Consider the following 11615-nt stretch of genomic DNA (forward strand, 5'->3'; position numbering starts at 1 on the left):
CTTTGATTAACAATACTTACATTACTATTTTTAGATTCACGTTAGAAAATCTATATCATTGTAAGTTCTGGTATTCTATATACTTTCAATTAGTAAAACTTTTCAGCAATTATAAAAACTTATCTGTTCATGCAGTCCAAAAATTACAGCTGATGCTCAATTATATTTATTTTGCATCATGCTTACCTAAATAATTTCTAATGCACTTATTAGTGTTCTGGCAAAATTCATCAGTGTCTGCAATCCGGAGCTCATAATTTTCAAAAGGATTCTAACTCTTGTGGTGGCATAAACATACATCAATCATAATATTGCTTAATGAATTGTTGATGTCAGTTCCTAATTTCTACTCCAGCAAAAAAGATATAATTTACATCTAATGCACAGTAAGACAAATAAAGTATAACATAAATAAGTTTCAGCATAATGGTTAAAAATGGGTCTGATTTGCAGTTAAACTGAAGTGCTTACTTCGCTACTTTCATTTTCATCCATCACTTTCATTCTTTTATTTCTTCCAACTTCAAATTGATAATGACGATACGTACTTGTTCAGACATAATCACAACAATGCTCACAGTAATTTGTTTTTTCGTTTACTTAAAGACCCCATTTTAACTCACTCGTGCGTCATGTCACCCACACCTATTTTAATCAAAAGCATAGGCATATAAAATATTATGGGCTCATTGTATAAGCTTGGTTGTCACGGTAGAAAAACAAGACCCACAAAACAATTAAGGCCTTCCACACGCCGTCGGAGCTGCAACTGTCTGGAAAACGTGTTTTCTGTCTGAGAGTCATGATCTTCCTGTGTTACCTATTTGCTCTTAAAAGAACTGGTGATCTCTTAGTTTGAGCAGTTGGCACAGACTTGCAAATAACCTTAGCAAAGATCAAGAAAAGATTGAAGCGACTGTGCAAGCAGACTACACTCCACTGACTAGAGTACCGTAGCTTTGGCAACTTTGCGCATGTAATTTTCAAAGTAGCATCTAAAAAAGAAAGGGGTATTATGGAAACTTGTAAATCTGTAAACTTGTAAACTTGTAAACTTGTAAGGGGTATTGATTACTTGTAAACTTGTTTTAATTACTTGATTTACTTGTAAACTTGTAAGGGGTATTTATACAAACTTGATCTCAGTCAAATAATGAAAGCACTTGTCTTGTCCTAGATCCAAGGTCAAAGGAATGATATAAAAGCCATCACAAGAGGCTATGTAGTTTCAATGATTTCCGTGGTGACAGAAGATGAAAGAAGAAAAAGTCCAAAGAATTTTGCAGAAGTTTGAATTTGGGCCTATTCTCCAGAAGTGGTCACGCTGCAATGAGGCCTTTATAAAGGTACCAGGAGAATTGCTTAGTAAAGGTGAGCCAATCTAAGCCATTTATAAGGCTGTACAACATAAGATGAAAGAGTGGTAAGCGTTTGAAAATTGCAAATTATGCCGCCACCTTGAAAAATCAACCTCAACCCCACATATAGGCTACCGCCCAAATAATAGAGATAGTGTATTGGCTTATTAAACTTATTTTTCTTTCTCTCATCCTCCCTCTAAGCTGAATTATGATCAGATTATGTTAATCAAAATGAAAGAGCTTTATAAAATTAAGTTTCTATAAAAATGATGTATGAAGTATGTAGTTATACACACATGTGAGAAAGAGGGGGGAGAGACAGATTTATTGTGGTGTAACCTTAGTGACCAGAAAGGGGTGGCTATGTACAATGTACATGGACATTACATAGTAGCATAGAGTTTGCTGTTAATTAGTATTTTTGGGTCTTCTCATACGCTATTTGTACCTAAACATACTGGCAGGTACTATTATTTAACAAGTGGGCTTATTCATTTACTGCATTAGGCACAGCATAAGTAAGGGCTTATTGTAGCTGATACCTCAAATCTTTATAACAAAATAAAGCTTACCTTGTATAGATCTTGAATCTTTTGCAAAAAATATAAAATTAGCTGCCAAGGCATATAGCCAAGCTAAACGTATCTTGGCTATAAATACCAAACTATATTCTTTGAACAATCTATATAACTCTTTGCCTGACAATTTGTTGTAGAACTACAACAAGGTAATAACAATTAATAAAAAAGCAATTACCACGCCTCTTTTTAGGGCAAACACGTGCGTGTTACAGGAAACCACACCTTCTTGGCAGAAATTGGTATTGAATAATATTAGTGGTAAAATAGAAACCATAGAAAAGAATAGAAAAGTGAAAGAATGCTTTGTCGGCACTTTGATATAATTGCTATTCAACACTTATTTTATTTTATTTTATTTTTTTGCAAAAAGTTGACTATTTGTTGATGATATTGTAAAGGCAATGAAACTGGTTGTAAGTAAATGCAGCAGCTAAAATCTATGTAGGTGCAAGCAGTTTAGGTGCTTTGGAGCACTTTTAAGTGAATGGAATAGAACTTGCAGGTCTACTGAGAGCTCTTGAAAGGCACAAAGATACTCCATGAAAAACGATCAAAATGGCTGATTGGGCGTGGTCAAGAGGTGTGGCGTCGAATAATTGATGATTTCCATGACAACATAAAAAATTCAAAAAGTTGTCCAAAGGATTAATCTTTGCGAATTACTTGTGTTAGGAAAAGGGATAAGAATGCATATACATTTACATGTATACCAAAAGTGTCATGTACTGCTCAAGTTAACATTTGTAATCAACTTTAGCATTAAGCTAAGGCCAATGGCACAGCTCAATATCTCTAAACATTTTAAATGAAAAAAATTACTTGCAGTAACTCACTGTATACAATTTGTAGTATAATTAGCATAGCAAAACCACATGCAAGTCTGCAGTGTAAATAATGTAATGTAGCCTTTTATACAGGCTACATTAAAAATGGAGCCCTGCAGCTGACATCTTTTTTTTAATCCATAAGCAAGTATGGTGGCTTTTTGCATAAAACTGTAAAACTATAGCACATACATCAATACCTTGACAACCAATGGTACATGTACATCTGCATCTAAATGTAGCTTAACTAAATTGAATTGGATGCATAATTTGCTATATTTGCTTGAATTCCTATAGAAAGATACCGTATGGCCAAAAATTTGGCGGTCTAAACCTTTAGCAGTTTTGCATCAAAACTGTCTAAATATGGACCATAATTGACAAAAGGTACCTTACAGTGAATTTTTAAATTCAGTATTATAATAAAAAAAATCAACCTGTGAGTGCTCTGTTAGTCAACAATTGTTTCTAAAAGTTACATAGTAACTTTTTGCATCCTCTGGAGTAATTTAATGATAATTGGAGCTCAGGAAGTTGGATTTTTTAGGCTATAAACACCAATTTTCCTATCCGCCATAAGGTACCTTTTGTCAATTATTGTCACATTTAATTTGGCGGTTGACTATCTTGTCTTTTTTTTAAGCACACATAGCTTTTCTACAAGCTGCTGCATGGCTGTCCTTACCCACAGTCTTCACTTTGTGACTGAACTAGTGAGAAATACGGCAATTATTAGTATAATCAACCCGCCCATGAAATTGCAATTATTATTGGCGGTTATATTATTGGCAGTTTTATTTTGAACCGCCAATCCGCCAAATTTAATTCTCTGCCTAATTTTCCAGCTATACGGTACAATAGTTACAGATTCTGTGAAGTGCATATTTTTTGTGTTTTAATGTATAGTATACATGTATATCCATAGTCAGTTAGCCACCTCTCCCTCGTCACATAGCCTAGATAGATATAGCATTCCTTATTATAATACATGCTCTCTCTCCGTTTTATGCATCTTCTTTGATGTTTCAACTATGCATGTACATTTCTATTATACAACTTGTTGCTTATTTTTTTATATTTTAATGTAAATTCTGTCTCCCTCCCTCTTTCTGTTCCTGCCATTAGAAAGCAGTACAGAAACAAGACACCTTAAGAGGTCAGAGAATTCATAATAAGGTAAGTGATGTGTTTGCATGAATTGTAATTAATTTTTAATAAGTTCCATTCCAAATGTCTGTTCAAACCTTCATTGGGAATTTAAGCCTCAAGAATAAGCCATTTTCAGCAATTTTCCCATAAAAACATTTCCGCATATACCTTCAATCAGACCTGTCAACTCTCACGCATTCAGCGGAGACTCACGCATTAAAGACTCTTCTCACGCTCTCACGCTTACTTTCTTTGAAGTCACGCATCAGCATGCAGTGCAACTCAATCACACCCACCTTCACACCCATAATAATTGTGTTTAATTAAAATTAAGTTTAATTAATATATTCTTATTAAAATTAATTAAAATTAATTTCATTAATAAAGTATTAAAGTTCAGCTGTAACAGTAAAAGTTCTTGATCCTGTGAACTATGAAAAGAAGTAGAGAAAATGATACTGGTACCAGTATAAGTAAGAAGTTTGGTGGAGCTGCTATCTACAACACAAAATTCCAAGAGTCATGGACAAAGAAGTGGCCCTTTGTGCAGCCAGTCAAAGATAACCCTTATCAGTTTCACTGCACTACTTGCTGTAGAAATTTTTCATGTAGCCATCAAGGTGAAGCTGATATTATTAGACACAGTTCGTCTGAACAACACAAGAATAATGCCAAAACTCTTCAAGCTAACACAAAGTTAAACTTTCAGCCAGTCAACCAGCAACTTACAGATCAGGTGAGTATCACAGTAATCTAAACCACAGCTACAGTTATACATGTATCATATATAGATTACTGGAGCAGAAGTAAAAATGACTAACTTGCTTGTGCAACACAATGTTCCTCTGGCAGTAGCAGACCATCTTAGTCCCCTTTTTAGTGATATTTTTCCTGATAGTAAGATAGCCAAAGGATATGCTGCAGCTCGTATGAAAACAACATGCATTTTAAATGGATCTATTGCACCATATTTTAAAGTTACACTTATTGATGTCATGAAGTCTCGGCCTTTTTCCATTGCAATTGATGGTTCGAATGATTCAGGACTTGAAAAGATAAATCCTCTCACTGTTCGATTCTTTGATGAGCAACGTGTATTAGTTGTAACACAACTACTTGATATGTGTCTCACAACAGGTAAAAAATAATCACTCATACTGAATGTTACCAACACTTAACAGGTGTTGATTCAGGAACTGCTCAATCAATATTTTCAAAAATGGATGAAGTAATCACTAGTAATGGTGTATCATGGAGTCACTGTGTTGGAGTAGGTGTTGACAACACCTCAGTCAACCTTGGTGTCAGAAACTGCATCCGAACACATGTCCTTCAGTGTAACCCTAATACATACTTCATAGGCTGTCCTTGTTACATAGTTCATAATGCTGCACTGAAAGCATCTGAAATATTTGCCCAAGGAAGCTTCAATTTTTACATATTTTAAAAATGTGTCTCTACTTTATAGTGTACCAAGTTTGAAGTAGAAGATTTACTAATTGATAACTACTTCTATTTCAATAAAAGTACCAAAAGAAAGAATGGTCTTGCTGAATTTTGTTCCTTCTGTGACAGTAATTACAGGCAACTCATTAAGCATGTGAAGACACGTTGGTTAAGCTTGAGTACAGCTGTGAATAGAACACTTTCTCAGTATGATGGACTCAAGTCTTATTTTTTTTCACAAGATAATTCATATCTGTAATTTGTTTTTAGTGATGCTTATTGTATAGATAATGAGAGCAACAACAGAATTCAACGGTTACATAGGTGTTATTCAGACCCAATGACTGAGGTCCATCTATTTTTCTATCAAGCTGCCTTGCAACCATTTGTTCAATTGAATCTGCTTCTACAGCGTGAAGATTCAATTGTACATATTATCTCAGACAGGCTCCATAACTTCCTTAAAACACTGTTTGGAAAGTTTTTTAGTGTTAGAGTTATAAAGGAGGCTGATAACATGACTGCTGTTGCCTATGATGAGAGAAAAAACCAATTGGATGGGATGCATTCATGTGTTTGTATCCTATACCTTACTTTGATTCCATATATATCATCCAGATAATGCATTACACATTGGTTTGGTTACGCGGTCACTATTGCGGAAGCTTCATGATGAGGGTGACATCTCAGATAGACAAGTGAAGATGTTCTACAATGCTGTGCGTCAATTCTATGAAAGAGCAGCAAAATATGCCATATCCAACCTTCCACTTCATGATGAAACTCTTTCTAAGTGCTCAGTTTTTGAACTTTGATACAAGAGAAACAGCTATTTTTTCACAAGTAGAGCATTTTCTTAATAGGTATGTTTCAGCTATTACTTGATAAATATTTATTAATTCTTTTATAGGTACCCTACCCTGTTAAATTTTTCTTCTCCATCTGAGCTTTTAAGACTCATTGAAGTGTTTATATCCTTTCAGCTGCTTGAAAGGAATGATATTCCTGACAGGGTATGGGATTCTGCAATAGTGTCACAACAAGATGATGGGGGAGAGATAAGAAGGTACTTCAGGATGGATATAATTTGGAGCCATATCAGCACAATGAGAAGCTCAGATGGCTCCTTCTTGTATGGCAGACTAGCGAAAGTCTCATTACTAGTCTTGGTGATTCCACATTCTAATGCTGAAGAGGTTTTTAGCCTCATTACAAAGAACAAAACTGGATTTAGGCCGAGTCTTAAGTTAGATGGCACATTATCGAGTATCATTCAAGTAAAATTGGCAAATCCTGAGCCATGTCACAGATATGAGCCAACGAAAGAGTTTATTGGAAAGGCTAAAACTGCCACCATGACATACAACAAAGCTCATTTAAGCTCTTATGCATATCAGCTTCACGATGGCTTCTACTTCGAGTTTGAGCTAGCTCTGATAAACCACACCCAGTGTTATTGAACTAATACTAATAATTAATAATTTAAAATTTAAGATAAAAATAAAAAAATTAAATAGTCCATGCACACAATTCAGAGGCACTGTTCTGGGTGTTCAGCAGCATGCCTCACACATTGAGACTTCCAGTTGTTGGCAGCTCTGCTTCAATGCATCCATGTACATGTAAGTGTATACCATAACGGGCGGATGCAGCAGAATGAAAAGGGGAGTTCAGTCAGGTCAGAAGGGAGATACAGGGTGCGCAAAGCGTGCCGAAATTTTGAGCATGCCCCTATTTTCACGCAAAAACATGCCCTTTTCCACGTATCTAACTAGCTCTAATTACACAATCATTGCTATGAAAAATTTAAATCTAGCATTCTACAGTTAGCCTGCAGCTTAGCACTGAGAAGTGACTCTCAGAACCAATCTAATCTTTCAAAGTAAGCCAAAAGGGGGGTTCAAACGAACCCAAAGAACCCCCTCTAGATCCGCTGCTGCATAAACTGGTTATAGCACAAAACAGTGCTAGCAGTGTGACTAATAACAACAAGGGGTGGAGCTCAGACAGCCAATAAGGCTCTTGCACAAATTTAATTAATGGGGAAGAGTGCAGCTATGACTGTCAGCCACGTTAAGTGGCAAGAATGTACACAAAAGGAATGAAGATACAGAAACAAAGTGGGATTTTCTATTGATGAGAAATGATACTTGGCTGTAGATTATTAAAGAGTTCTTCATCATCTCCTAGCCTGTAATTTGAATGGCAAAACTTATTCAGATTTTTTTCTCCATTCTCCCCATTCCACCATGGCACGGGCATTCATAACATGATTACATTTGTGCAAGAGGTCTATGAATTATACAGTACAAGCTACAGGTACCGAAATGTGCTATAACTATTATTCAGCATAAATCTGGTTGAATTGTGCACTTTTAATGGCGCTGCAATGATGGTTACATTTATAAAAGTACGTTAGTTGATGCATATCTGGAATCTAATGTGAAGTGCTAGGCCTTGGCTTTAGAAGCCACACCCAGATGTGAGGTACATGCATGTTTTTATTAAACATACCGTATAACAAAACTTTTAAATTCAGCGAATTTGGCTTTATGAAATTCATTGGCCAAATCAAATCCGTTTCTCGCCATTATACCCATGCTCAATGATATGTGGTGACAAACTTGTCAAGTTAAAATGCGCTAATCGCCAAAACTTACCAATTCGCTAAATTTGATTTCCTCAGAAATTTCCCACTATAATGGCATTTTGAAACATTATCTGTGCATGTGATATACTACAATTTTGACATGGTTTATGTAATTTTGTAAATTCAAATGCCTTAGACAGTATTAGTAACGCGGTAGCGTCACAAAGCAGGATTTACCCCCAAACAAAATGGCTGCCACAACTTTTGCAGCCTTGCTATACTGGGAAAACGAGCTCCTATGCTTACCAGACTTTTTATAGCGGACGTTATTTTGACCAGAGGACTCCATTGGTACCCATAGCTTGGCTCGAGACCTTGTCTAAAAGAAAAGGCAAAAGTGGGCAAACCAGCCGTTTTGTTTAGACACCTTTTATCTTCATCAAGTCAGAAGTCCTGTCAATCCAGTTGTCGGTGGGTATCTCAGTATCAATTGGTGCTACAAGGATAATTCTCACACCAATCTACTCCATTAGTCTATGCGCAGGTCCATGTCCCATTAGATCATTCATCAAGTAAGGAAAAAGTTATTCTGTCACTGTTGCATAAAGCTATTTTAGCTACATGCCGCCATTTTGTTAATTAAAGAAGCCTGTGCTCCAAAATTTGGATTTGGTCACGCATGCTCAGATCTGCATCTCTGGAAGAAGGAATTTAATTTTTCACTAAACTATGCTTGAAATCAACTACTGCAATACTTTACTGGAGGTTTCCAGGTAAAAGAAGGTATTAATTTTACAAGTCACTGTTTTATCAAGTGTGTGATTTTATTAAAAAAAAACAAACAATTAATTAATGTTATGATATGCAATGATAATATGAATGACAACAGCCTGGAAGAACGGGAATAGCTGCAACATTGTAGGGAAGATGGACACTCTCAGCTCACAGTTTCTTGAACAAGGACTTGTGTCAAGACTAGTATTAATTTCACTTTTCATCAGGATAGTTGATACTCCTTCAGCATCTCTATGCAATGCTGTCTGTCATATATGATGTAAATTCATAACAATGGTAATAATAATAAAGAAAATTATTGTTTGTGTAAAATTAACAAGTATCACAATGGCAACTAAAGAAATATTATGAATATTAAAAAAATCAACACATACAAGAACATAAAAAGTTTAAAGAACAAGGTTAAGTAGGATTGCAAACGACCAACGAAATTATGAAATCATAATCCTACTAGTGATGCAAATTCTATTTTACATAGCAAAGTGATCTGTAATTCTTACATAACAACATTAAAAGTACAATGTAGTGTAGAACTTGCATCACGAGTAGGATTTTCATTTCATATTTGCGTTGGTCATTTGGAATCCTACTTAGCTTTGTTTCTTTTAAATTTTTTGTTATCAGAGGCGTATTTAGTGGGGGCTGAGGGAGCTTGAACACCACCCTCAGGGCTGGGCTCAGAAAAAATTACTGAAGTCCTGGACTCTTGCATCACTACCAAGCCTCTTAACGTTATCTAGCCCCCTTATCATGATTTCAGCAGTTTCCAGTGCTTTAAGGAGCAATCAGAAGTACCAGTAACATAGCAGTATGCTAATTGAAATGATCTTGGCCCACCCCATAATTGACAAAAATGCAGGAAAAGGCCGTTTTACCGCCGTAAAAGTGGGTGTGGGCAAAATTGTGGCGTGCTTCGCGCACCCTCAGGATCCCCCTTCTCCAGTTCTTTGATAAGCCCCTGTGTTATGTAAATTAAACTTAACATCTACATTGTTCTCTCTCAATGCATATCTTAGTTTTCATAACAATCAAACCCAATGCACGTCTGAGGAAGAAAAGCCTTCCCTTTTCTGTCATAACATAGGAAAAAGCTGAAGCAAAAATAAATACTGTTTATAGTAATTTGTCCAAATCCACTTATTTGCTATAAAGCTAAAACTAAAGACGATAGAGTAAATCTATGCTAAATCTACTGTGACCATTAACACTGAACCCCCCATTTGCGAGAAAAAATAATTAACCTACACACAAAGGAAATAGGACTACTGTCATGGAAGGAGACTAGTGCGCAGCTAGTCAGTGTGCGGTGCAGCATAGACGTTAAAAGGGAGATAGGCACATCTATGGCAGAGAAACAATCAATAAAGCAATTTGAAGGAGGCAAGAACTTATAAAGCCGTTGCATTCTACAATTGCATTCTGTAACAACCATTTTTTTCCAACTAGAGCCAGAACCTTTACCGATTCATCATCACCATCAATGTTATCAACATCTAAAGGATGAAGGAATACATATGTACTTGAAAAGTGGATGCAAGAACATATGACCAGGCTGTACCCCACTGCAGAAGAAAAGCAGTGCTTAGCACACTTCTCTAGAATGAACTGAACCCAAATAAAGAAAATACAAGAATCAGAAAGGTTGTCATTGAGAAATGGCCAAAGGACTGCGAGAGGGCTGCATTCTCACAAAAGTAAATTTTTCCAACTTCTAGTTTTAGGGACACATAGACAGGTCAGTCAATACAAAACAAAACATATATATATATATGTGACCCGATATGAGAAAACCAGGCTGTCTGCGGGAATTATCAATTAGAGATATGGCTTCTTAAAGTTGTGACAGTGGTACCTTATCAAAACTGAGATTATACCAAAAATGTATTATATAAAGAATTTCCTTTCATTTGATACCAAGTTTTCCAAAAAGTAACTTGAAAGAGGTCATTTACAGACCTTTCTTTTTGTTGTGCTCCATGTAAATAATGCAAGATATAATGATACAAAATGGCTATAACTCAATTTCATTCGTTTAGACTTCTTGTTGCATAAATAAGCATAACTCAGCACTAGATGTGTCAAATGACATGGAAGAAGGACCAAAAGATAGGAAAAACTTTGCTTAATTAAGAAAACCATAAATTTCAATTTTGAATTTTGGAGCATATAGCCTGGTTTTCTCATATTGGGTCACATATATCTCATTAATGAGATTCATAGCCTTTGGAAGTCAATGGACAGTACCATAGCTATATCATGCATATAGACCTGAAACAGAGTTGATATTTTTTAATATAGCCCCAATTCAAGATATGATTGAATAAATGACAATTTTCAATAAAAATGTGAATAAATGAAGAAATTGAATAAATGCACAAATTGAATAAATGAAAAGCTTGCACATGCACCAGTTTATGTCTATTTAAATGAAAAGTTGAAAGTATATCCACTTAAAATCTTAAAGGTCACCTCTTTTCCATCAGATTCTGAGCTATTATCCCCACTCTTTGACTCATCCAACTACACTCCCTTCCCCCCAACAATTATATCCATGTGTGTGCTCTTGCAGTGTTTTTCGAAGGTATTTTTTCTTTGAAATCTCAAGTTTTGTTGTTGAAATGGTAACAAACCTAGACTCCTCCAAAACCGTGGTAGCGTCACCCTCTTGTGGATCCAGGCTAGTCTGATGCTGGCTGTGTTCAATTAAAGGCTCACAAGGAGTTTTCTTTCGTGACAAACTGAGCCTTATTTTTTTAAGAGGCTCATTACCGACAGCCTCATCGGTGCCTTGCCTCCGCCATCTTGAACTTCTTCAAGTGTAATACACTGCTGATTCTCCTTGTCTGTGTCAACCACTGGTTTCCTGAGT

General features: G+C 35.9%; 1 long non-coding RNA gene across 1 annotated transcript; it reads left to right on the forward strand.

Moving 5' to 3' along the window:
* The first annotated feature begins 2051 nt into the window (after positions 1–2051).
* Positions 2052–2282, forward strand: LOC109581977 (uncharacterized). Its single transcript, XR_002184838.1, has 2 exons — positions 2052–2088; positions 2133–2282. It is a non-coding gene; the product is annotated as an uncharacterized LOC109581977 (long non-coding RNA).
* The last annotated feature ends 9333 nt before the right edge of the window (positions 2283–11615 follow it).

Source organism: Amphimedon queenslandica, unplaced genomic scaffold, assembly GCF_000090795.2.
Source record: "Amphimedon queenslandica unplaced genomic scaffold, v1.1 AMPQUscaffold_13408, whole genome shotgun sequence".
NCBI lineage: Eukaryota > Metazoa > Porifera > Demospongiae > Haplosclerida > Niphatidae > Amphimedon > Amphimedon queenslandica.